The following is a 12215-nucleotide window of genomic DNA, read 5'->3' on the forward strand; positions in this document are numbered from 1 at the left end:
GCAGCTGGCTGGTACAGGGATCAAACCCCGGACCTTGGTATTATCAGCCCCACACTCTAAATAACAGAGCTAAATGGTCAGCCCTCTACCATTCTTACATGTAATCAATTTGCTCCACAATAGAAAAAAAAAAAACTTCAAAATACACAAAACCCCCCCCAAAACAACAATAATGAAAAGAAGCTTTGCAGGCAAAACTGCTAGAGCACTAAGAAATTAAAATAAATGAACATAAGCTTTATTTAGACCATACAATTCACATAACAAAAAGTGACTTTGTTCATTATATGTTTCAGTGTACACAGGCATATGAAAATGGCCTAGCAAAAATAACAGTGCTTCTGGAGAAGAACGATTTAAAGTATTTTACCAAGATCTACACAGTTAAATGTGAATTACTGTTTCCTGAACATAGACTTTCAATAAAATATACCTATATGAAGGTACTATAAGGGCAAGATAATTTGACACTATTAACAGACCAATGTAAGGTGATAGAGACTAACTCAAAACACTAGTGATGTAAGCAAACACAATAACTTAATTTTAACTTTGTTTTATGTTATGTAACTTTCATTTTGGATTTAAGGTAGTTTGCCATTGATCAGATTAGTTTGGGCTTCTAAGAACTCTGGCTTAGTGCAGAGGTGGGTTGGAACTGGCTCTCAAGCTACAGGATATAAAATCTAGAGTGATCTCAGACAAAGATAACTTGAAAATTCTCAAATGATCTGCCAATGCTTAACTGCAGGAAGTCCATCCCTTATAGGTTATGATATAACTTCCCAAACTCGATTTCTTACTCCAACATATACCTCTAAGCAAAAGCCTGCTCATCCTTCTAATTTCAGCTTTCCTCTTCCCCAGAAACAAAGGAAGGCATTTGTTATATATTACTCTATATATTACTCCCACCAAACCTTTTATGCATTCATACTACAGATTTTATTACACTGAATTGTAATTCCTGTCCATCTCCCCCTCTAGACCGTAAGATTCTTAAGGGCAGGGCATGCTTAGAAATCTTACACGAATCAATTATTTAATGAATATTTACTCAGTGGATGAAATTCTCTAATTTTCAGGTTTTGTGTTTGGTTTTAAAATATCTTTAACAATAAATTTCTACCAAATTGAATTTAACTTCAATGTTATTTAAATGGAAGAAAAAATTTTTAAGTGATTTTGTAGACTGAAATCTACCATTACCAGTGAAAGAAGGGCTAGTGGAAAACTTTTTATTCTGGTATTCTTAGCTTTGTCTTATCAAAGCCTTTCACTGTGGCTTTACAACTGATGAGAGTCAGTTCCTGGATCTCAAAGAAATCGACTTCCATTATGGAAGTGCAAGTCAAAACCACAGTGAGATACCACTTCAAACCCATTAAAATAGCTATTACAATAAAAAAAAAAAAAGAAAGAAAATAAGAAGTATTGGCAAGAATGTGGAGAATTTGGGACCCTTGTGCATTGCTGGTGAAAATGTAAAATGGTGCAGCCACTGTGAAAAATGGTATGGCAGTTTCTCTAAAATTTAAGCACAGAATTACCATATGATCCAGCAATTCTACTTCTGGGTATATACCCCAAAGAAGTGAAAGCAGGCACTTGAGATAGGAGATATTTCTACACCCATGTTCATAACAACATTATTCACAATAGCCAAAAAGGGTGGAAGCAACCTAAGAGTATCTACAGATGAATGGATAAACAAAATGTGGTACATACATACAATGGAATATTGCTCAGTCTTAAATAGGAAGGAAATTTTGATACATGTTACAATATGGATGAACCTTGAGGACATTATGTTAAGTAAAATAAGCAAGTCACAAAAGGATAAATTTTGTATGATTACACACACACACACACACACACACACAAAGAGTAGTCAAATTCAGAGACAGAAAGTCTAAAGGTGACTGTCAGGAGTTGAATAGGAAGGGAATAGGGAGTTAGCATTTAATGAGTACAAAGTTTCAGTTTCGGAAGATGAAAAAGTTCAAGAGATGGACAGTGGTAATGGTTGTACAACAATGTGAATATACTGAATGCCACATAATTGTACACTTAAAAATGGTTATGATGGTAAATTTTATGTTATGTATATTTCACCACAATTTAGAAAATCAACTTTACCCATTTGGGACTTTACCGTGGATTTTCCAGATTAGGCGAATCCTATTTGGCCATAATTCAAACACGATGATGAATATCCCTTATTTGCTGGGCTGGTGGTTTCCACGTATATAGAAAGATCACCAGAGTGGAAGGAGAACAAAAAGAGTGATGATGAAGAAATCCAGAAAGAAGTTTTAAAAAACGAATTATTTCATATGCTGCAAAGAAAAATGAGAACTGAAAAAAAGACTACTGAGTTTAATAATTAGGAAATCATGGGTGGCTTTTGTTAGCACAGTTTGAGGAAAGTTAAAGGGCTGAAGGCAGACTGCAATGGTTTGGTGAATGGGGTGTCAGGAGGAGGGTGGGGAAATGGGGATGGTGGCTGACTACTGAAAAGCTGGATCAAGTAAGGAATTTTTAATGCAACTGAATCATAAACATTTTTAGTTTTGAAATGAAAGATCTAGTAGTGAGAGAAAAAAATTAAGTTTTGGGAAAGAAAAAATTATTGAAGGATCAAGGAAGAGAAAGAAAAAAGGAAAGAGCCAAAGTGCAAAGCTTTAACTTTGGAAATGGATAAGATCTCTCTTCATTTGAATAGGAGAGTTTTTTTTTTTTTTTAATTAAACATGAAAAACGAAGAAAACTGAAAGCATCTACTATCACATTTTCTATTTTGGCAATAATTCTAAGAAATACCTTTGTGATAAGTTGATACAGTATGTGTTTAGTTACTCAGTGTGTTTACAGACTTCCTATCTTCCTATGGCTTTCTGCATACACTTGTATCTCTAATAGAGGCTCAGACTGCTGTCCCAAATCAGATCAACAGTTCCTCCCTAATTAACTGCAAAATTCACATTTTTTCTTTACTACTAATAAACATCTTTTATACAATAAAAATAAAACATAATTAGGAAAGTTGGAGACTCTATAATTGTTAATGGTCATCACACTGACTTTTAGAAATGAAGGCATTAGTTCTGTTTTGGATTTCATAGACCAGTAAAACAGTTTTTAATTGAGAAATTGATATAGGATTGACAACTTTTTATTTTTCCAAGCAAGAATATTAAGAAGAAAGAAAGTAGGAAAAACAATCTAAGACTTATAAGATGGTTGTCCTCAAAAGTCTAAGAAACTGTAACAGCCCAAGGAGCCTAAGAACACACGTTGACCAAATGTAATGTGGTATCCCAGGTGGGATTCTGAACCAGAAAGAGGATATTAGGGAAAACTAATAAAAAACCAAAAAAATCCAAATAAAGTATGGAGTTTAATTAATAACAATATCAACACTGGTATAACAAATATAGCACAGCAAAGTAAGATGTTAAAAATAAGAGAAACTGGATGGGAAAGAAGTGTATAGGAATTCTCTGTTCTCTTTGCATCCTTTATGTTAATCTAAAACTATTCTGAAATAAAGTGCACATTTAAAAAGTTTAAACAAAGGCATACCTCAAAAACAAGAATACCTATATATTTATGCAAATACACGTTACATTGATGTGATTTTTCTCATTTTGCCACAGACCACTGAAAGCTTTATCTCAATCTACATGAAACATCATCAGTAGGGAACCCATTATCTAGGAGACTCCACATTAAAAAGACTGTTAAAAGCATATTTGATTATTTAAGAATTTTGACTTTCACTTTCCCCAAAATTTTTAAGGTGCTTCAGCTTTCTCCTCCTTGTTTTTTTACTTCTGCAAATATATGCTGAAAAAAAGTTGATCAACATTGGCAGGTAAGCATTGCATCAGTTCCCTTTAACTTGGCATAAAGAGTTGGATCCACAACTCTGAGGGTCTGCCACATATCTAAGTTAGAAGCCAGATCCTTCACAACATTTAAAGTTCAATAGGAAAACATAAGATTAGAGAACTAATTTCCTGTATCTCAACAGTAAAGAATAAGTAAGATACACTCTCACTGTTAAAGCTTTCTGAATTTATTGTATATTAAACAGTGTAGTGAAGAACAAAGATAAGCAAGAATATCTATATTCCTCTTATAGTTCAGAACATGCAAAAGTGAAGAAACAATTCCCTAGGTAACATGTGATTAATACCTGAACTGACTACTGCTCAAGCTTTATTTGCCAGTTGTATTCATTGCAAAGAACTTTTCAAAGCAAAATCTCAGAATACCAATAGGTATTTATTGAAAAAAATGTGTTTGGTACTATGCTAGACACTGGACCAAAACTGTACCAAATTAAGTAAAAATATGTGACCATTATGAAATATAGTCACTTAGTATGTCATCTGTTAAATTATTCTATAATTTAATTTTTTAAAATTCAATTTATAAATACTGTGAGCACTGATTACATGCAAGGTTATATGCTTAGAACTGTAGAGATACCAAAATGAGAAGACAGCGTCCCTGTCCTGAATAAAACATCATTATAAAAAATAAGGCTTTTTAATAAGCAGAAAAAGTAAAACAAAAAAAAAATCAAGTAAAAGGAGTAAAATTTTGACTGAAATAACATTGCCATTAGATGACTCACTTCTTGCCCTACAGAATATTATTCAAATATATTCTTCTGAATAAAGAGTTAAAAGTATGGCATAATTTCATTACAGATGTAATAGAAGTTATTTTTATTTATTTATTTATTTTTTTGTCTTTTGTCTTTTTCCGTGTCCGGCAACGGATTGCAACCCTCAGTGTTGCCCCCGTACCGGACTGGGGACCGGCAACGGGATCGCAACCCTCGGTGTTGCCCCCGCGCCTCGCTCAGCCAGTGAGCGGGAACCGGTCTTGTGGGATCCGAACCCTCCGGCGGGAGCGCCGCCGCGCTTCCCAAGCGGCGCACCTATCCAGTGCGCCACCAGGCCGGCCCGTAATAGAAGTTATTAATGAAAATGGACGGCTATATTTCTTTTTCCAGCATTTCCAGCTTCTATTTCAACAGCATGAACTTCTCAAACTTCAAAGTAATTTTTGGGATCCCAAGGTTCAAAATGAAAAAGAAATTTAAACCTTTAAAAAACTCTCAAAAAATTTGCCATGCTATTCAAAATCAATTTAAATATACTGCAGTTTACATTATATAACATTTACGTGTAAAAGGAGAAATACATCAAGACACAAGCAAGGCCTAACTACTAAAATACATGTCACCTTGAAAATGGCCATGGCTGGGTAACTACAGTAAGTCTTGATCACTTCTTCCCTTTTTCTCTACAATCCTGTCACCACCATCTCCAGACTATTACTGCTGCCTAGAAATTCCTTCCCTTAATCCATTTTCTAGTCTTGCCTCACTCTCAGGCAGATTTAAGATGGCAGGACTGGGAAAAAGGAGATAATTGGGAAAGCTACTGATATTTCCTTTTTCCCACTATCACTAATCCTCCTCCCTACACTATTAAACTCACTGAAAAAATTCTGAGTTTGACTCCTGGCTCTGACATCAAGTGGCCATTGACTTTGGTTGGGAAAGTCCATACTTTCAACATTGTCCTTTACTTCACAAAAGCAAAAACGGATAATTTTTTTTTCTTTTCTTTTTCTTTCTTTCTTCCTTTTTTTTTTTTTTTTACTTAAGAAGATTTGGCCAGGCTGAAAATAAGAAAATAATTTCTGTAATTAGTGGTTGAATTTTGGGGACTCAGGGTTTGGAAAAAGGCAGTATGAGGTTCAACTCCCATGGCAGGATAAGAATTAACAGCAGTCAATCTGTGTCAGGATCCTAGAGTCAGTTTCAATGAATAGTAACATGGTTGGGCCCAGAAAATATTTGCAAATTACATATCTGATAAGGCTCTGTATCCAGAATACATAAAGAATTCTTATAACTCAACAGTAAAAAAAACCACAACAAATAACCTAATTATGAATGGGCAAAAAGATCTGAACAGGCATTTCTCTAAAAAGGTATACAAATGGCCAACGGGCACATGAAGAGATATTAGACATCACTAGCCACTAGGAAAAAGTAAATCAAAATCACAGTAAGATACTATTCACATAAACAAATAAATAAAAAAGAAAGAAAGAAAGATACAACAATCACAATAACACCCTGAACTCTTTCAAAAGGAGTAAACAGACTGACGTTACTAGTGGTGGGAAGGGGAAAGGGGAGTTACCAAGAAATTGGTAAAGCGTCATAAAGAACGATTACATTTTGTAATGATGAATGTATTATTTGTCCTGATTTGATCATCACATATTGTACACAGGTACTAATATTCATCTCTGTACCCCACATGTATGTATAATCAATTATTTTTCAATAAAAAAAGAAGATACCATTCTCACTCATTAGGATAACTATAATCAAAAAGACAGAAACAAGTGTTGGTAAGGATATGAAGACACTGGACCCCTCATACATTGCTGGCAGGAATGTAAAATGGTGCAGACAGTTTAGAAAACAATTTGGCAATTTTTCACAAAGTTAAAAACAGAGTTATCGTATGACACAGTAATTCTAGTCTTTAGGTATATATACCCAAATGAAAATATATATCTACACAGAAATTTTCACGGGAACGGTCAAAGCAATGTCATTCCTAATAGCTGAAAGGTAGAAACCACCCAAATGTCCATCACTTGATAAACGGATAAACAAAATGTGGTATGCCAATACAACGGAATATTATTTGGCCATAAAGAGAAATGAAGTAGTGATACATGCTACAACACAGATGGATCCTGGAAATGTTATCCTAGGTGGAAGAACACAGTCACAAAATACCACCTACTGTATCATGCCATTTGTTTGAGTAGGCAAATCTATAAAGACAGGAAGTGGTTGATTAGAGCTGGGGGTTAGGGGTTTGGGGGAATGGGAAGTGAGAGTTAATGGGTACACAGTTTCAGGGAGGACAAAAATGTTCTAAAATTAGAGTGTGGTGATGGCTGCCCAACTCTGTGAACACACTAAAAATCTGAATTGTGTACTTTAAATGGGTAAATTGTACAGTATGTGAGTTTTTTCTCAATAAAACCGGTAAAAGGAACAAAGTAGAACTAAACTACTGTGTAATTGTAATGTGGAAGATGAGGGAGAGAATATTGGAGTCAAAATCTTCTAAATTCCTATATTATTAGTAGGTGTATAGAGATACTAAATGACTATAGGCATAGCTAGAAAAAACAATCCATAACTTCTAATCCTCAAAGGAAAAAATATGAATAGAAGAAACTTAATTAACTTAAATGCAATGCCAATCAAAATCTAAGAAAGATTTTCCATGAATTAGATAACCTGGTTATAAGTTGCACAGGTAAGAGTAAAGGTCCAATGCAATTATGAAAAGAAAAAAGAGGTGGGGGTTCTGCCCTGTCAAATACCAAGACTTATTGTAAAAATTCTATAATTAAGACACTGTATATTTGGTCCACCAATAGATGAATGAAACATGATACTGAACCTAGAAAGAGACCAAGATACATGAAAGAGAATGCTGGTATGTAACAGAGAACTCTGTCATTTATGACAGAGAAGGCAAACAACACAAACAAGTGCGAGAAAGATAGCTCATTCAATAAATAGCATTGGGACAAAAACTTTCCATATGGCAGGAAACAAATTCCCTACCTTATTCTACGTTCGAAAATCAGTTCCCAGGTATATTAAAGACCTAAATGTTGAAAAACTACATTTTAAAACAATTTGAAGAAAACACCAGAAAAATAGCTTCATGATCCTGGTATAGGAAAGGAATTCCTAAATAAGTAATAAAAAGCAGAAATCGTTTCCTAATAAATTTACCTACAAACAAATTCAAAATTTCTGTATGAAAAAAGACACCATAAACAAAATTAAATACAAGGGACAGACTGGAAGAAGATATTTACAACATATACAACAAAGAATTAGCATACAGACTACAGAAGGAATAAGGAAAATAAAAACTATCCCACAGAAAAATGGTCAATCTATTCACAAAATGAAATAGAGGGACACCTGAATCTGACTAGCAATCAGGACATACAAATTAGAATAAAATACGATACCGTTTCACGCCATCAGATTGGTAAATTTTTTCAAGTCTGAAAGTAAAGTATTGACCAAGACGTAGTGAGGGAAAAGGGAACTGTCATGTTCTGGTAACTAATTTGGCAATATCTAGTAATAGTTATAATGTGTACATCCTCTGACCTAGCAATTCCACTTCTAAATATTCCACTTTAAAAACAAACAAACAAACAAACAAAAAAACCAAGAATGGTCACTGCAACATTCTTTTTTTTTTAACCTTTGCTAAAGCAGTTTCTATCTATCATCTATCTATCTATCTATCTATCTATCTATCTATCTATCTATCTATCTATCTATCTATCTCAAATATTCATGAGATACAAAGCTGATTGTTTCCCCTCCTGCCCATGATGTGGGGGCCAACTTCTAGAAATGAAAGACTCACTCAACGAAATACGCCTGAGAGCTTGAGATGCAACATTCTTTACAGTAGGAAAAAACTGGCAACACTTCAAATACCATTAGGGAAGAAGAGCCTCCTAGAAGATTGACTGTGGTAGACTAATGGTTACGAAGTTGTGCTATCTACCCTAAGTGAATCGCCGTGCAGTATATGCATCTATTGAAACAATGCACTGTACCCCACAGATATGTATGAGTAAATGTTAAAATATTTTGAATGAAAAAGGAAAAAACAAAAAAAAAGACTGGTTGGGGGCAGGGATTGCTTTGCTCTGGTAGTTCCAAAGCCTAGCACATAGCTATCACAGTGTAGATGTTCAGAAAATGTTTGCATGAGAGAGAATAAATAAATGAGAAAGAACTGGTGTTACCTAAAGTGGATGCAGAGTTGAGAAACATCTTTTGTTAAATGGAGAACTAAAGCAAAACAAACATCACTGCCTTCACGAGACAAACGAGACAAATAGGTAAATTATGGAGTATGTCAAATAGTGATAAATGCTAAAAGAAATAAAGCAGAGAAGGGGTTAGAGAAGTACTGGGGAGAGTTACAATTTTATATTGAACAGCCAGAAAAGGCCTCACTCACTTATCAGGCAATATTTGAATAAGGACTTGAAGGGAGTAAAGGAGCCAGTAGATATCTGGTGGGAAGAACATTCCAGGTAGAGGTAACAGACAGGACAAAGATGCTGAGACTGAAGTATACCTGGGAATTCTGAATTGCAAGGAGGCCAGTGAGGATAAAGCAGACTGAGTGAAGAATGGTGAGGGACCAAGAAGTGGTTTGAGAGAAGCAGGGGTTGGGGAGGAGGAATACAGATCAAGCAGAGATTGGCTTTTACTATGAACAAGGCAAGCCCTTGGAAAGTTTGAAGCAGAGGAATTATAGTGTTCAACACGATCACTCTGTCTGCTATATTGAAAACAAATTGCAGGGAAAGAAGGGGAGAAAGAATGAGACAAACGAGGAAGCTTTTGCTATTACCTACATAAGAGGTAAGGGTGATTTAGGCGAGGGTGGTAGCAGAGGAAGGGGAGAAGAATGGTTCTGGATCTACCATTTTTAGCCATAACAAAGAGGAAGACATGATTTGCTCCCCCAAACACTTAAAACTGCACTCGTCTCTTCATACTTTTGTTATAAGCAAAGCACTTTTTAAAAATTATTTTTTAATTGACAAAAATTGTATTTATTTATGGTATACAACATCATGTATTTAAGCAAAGCATTTTTTTGGATTCATGTGCCTTCTCTCTATGATTTCTTCTCCCCATAGATGTGCCCATAGGAAAAAAGTAGTCTATTTTAAAATAACTTTACTGCTTAGAATTTGAGAATGGAAGGAAGGAAGGAAGGAAGGAAGGGAATGCATGAACTGTACCAGGAATTATAGTTATGCATTTAAAATGGGTTCTTATCTTTTGGAGACAAATACGGAAATATTTATGACTGAAATTATATATGTCTGGGGTTTGCTTCAAAATAACGCATGCATATGGGGTTAGTGGATGGCAGGAATTGATAAAACAAGATTGGCTATATGATGATAATTGTTGAAGTTGAGTAAAGGGTAAATGGCGCTCACTGTACTATTTTCTCTACATTAGTGTATGCTTGAAATTTTCCATAATATAAGTTTTAAAGAAAGAACAAAAATACCCTGTACCAGGTATACTGGCTTCACCTAATAAGAATTAGCTATATATACACAAAATCTGTTTTGTTCCTAACTTTTGCAAAATATAGGGGAATGACTGAATAAATGATACCTGTGCATATTATCCTATTTTTCCTCCTTTTCTTAGGGTACTCCACTTTCAACTAAAATGTGGAAAAAAGCACACAGGGCTTACTAATTAATATTGTTAATTAATTTAACATTTGTTTTAAATTTTGGATAATCTAATGTTTTAAAGAGAAATAAGTATGATTTTCTGCATAAGCTAACTCAGTGATAACTAGAATAGACTACATGTTAGAAATTTGGAAAGAATCTGGCAATACCATCTACAGGATAAGGAAAAGAGAAAATAAAAAACTAAACTATACAGATCATTTTAAGTGAGCCAGTCAGCATAAAAAAATTAGTGTCTTGGCTTTCTTCTATGCACGCAAAGTCAGACAGTTCCTTCACAGCCACTTCCAAATGTTGAGAAACAACAGAATTCAATGGATGCCTCATTCACAACACTGGGGAAAGCTTACTGAACACGTTATAACCACATGTACTATACAGACGGATTAAATACAAATATCTATTTTTAACCTGAAATATTGGCTTAAAAATAAGTCTCCTAGTATTTCCTATATAAATATCTAATCAAGAATGTTTTTCATATACAGAATTTATAATAAACTCCAAGGTAAAAAGCAAAATAAAAAATACTTGTGAATACCATCTTCTACTATATCTATGAACTCAAATCTTACAAAAGTTTAGTTTTGATATTTTCAAAGAAATACATATTTCTGGTAAATAGAGGCTAATCATGAATATTATCTTGTCAAAAATTATTAGCACTTGGATAAGTGTGGAAACAAGCAGAAGAATAAACAATATGGCTATATATTATCTAGAACCCCACAGCAGCCAATTTTGACTGGAAAATTCTCCTCAATGGACCAGATCTTCTACACATAATGAACAGTTAGTATAACAGACAGCTTGAAGGCAGTCTGAAGTCTCTTGGGTAACATTTGGACCAATACTCTGAAAATAGGAAACTCACAGAAAAAAAGCTTGGGTGAAATCAGAAAGTCCTTAGAACTGTAAACTTTCTTGAATCTGCCTATGCCAGAGGCATATATTACATATTGTTACCACAATCTAAAACAGCACTGTTGATGGAAATGTAATCTAAGTCACATATTTAATTTTCTTAGTTTCCACATTTAAAAAAAGTTAAAATTAAACAAGTAACATTAATTTAATAATATACCTTATTTAAACGAATATATTTACATATTTATATAATTCAATGTTTGACAAGTAATCAATTAGAAAATTATTAATGAGATAATTACAACCTTTTCCCCCTAAACTAAGTTTTCAAAATCCAGTGTGCATTTTACATTTCAAGCACATCTCAATTCAGAGTAGGCACATTTCAAGTCTTCAATAGCCACATGTGAATACCATATTGGACAGAATAGGTCTAAGAAAATATTTAATGACAATAATGGTAATTCTCTTTACAGAATCTGGAACAAGGTCCCTAGTTCAGTGCTGCTGGGAATACCTGGGATTCCTCTAATGCTTCCACCCCCACTCCCCCAGCAGAATGAAAGACTGGGTATCTAAGAATATATGTTGGAACACTGAGGTAAAGTATCATTCAAAGATCTAGGTTTACTTTTTTTTTTTGCAGCTGGCTGAGATCTAGGTTCTTAAACATTAATTCTTGAGGTTAAAACTTACTTGCTTCCTTTTTCTATTCCTGCATTCATTCCTTGGGAGTGAGGGAAAGAATTCAGGCACTTCCAAACTGATGCTGAATTAAATCTGAAATTCATTCATTTATTCAACCAATATTTGGTGGGTGAATACATCCAATGGGCCAGCTGCTGTCGTGAATGCAAGAAATATAAAGACAAGTAAGATATGGTCCTTGCCCTAATATATTTACAGTCTAGTCTAGTAAGTGAGATGTCTAGACTTAATGTGTTATATAGAAA

Source organism: Galeopterus variegatus, unplaced genomic scaffold (genome assembly GCF_000696425.1).
Source record: "Galeopterus variegatus unplaced genomic scaffold, G_variegatus-3.0.2 Scaffold766, whole genome shotgun sequence".
NCBI classification, from domain to species: Eukaryota; Metazoa; Chordata; class Mammalia; order Dermoptera; family Cynocephalidae; genus Galeopterus; species Galeopterus variegatus.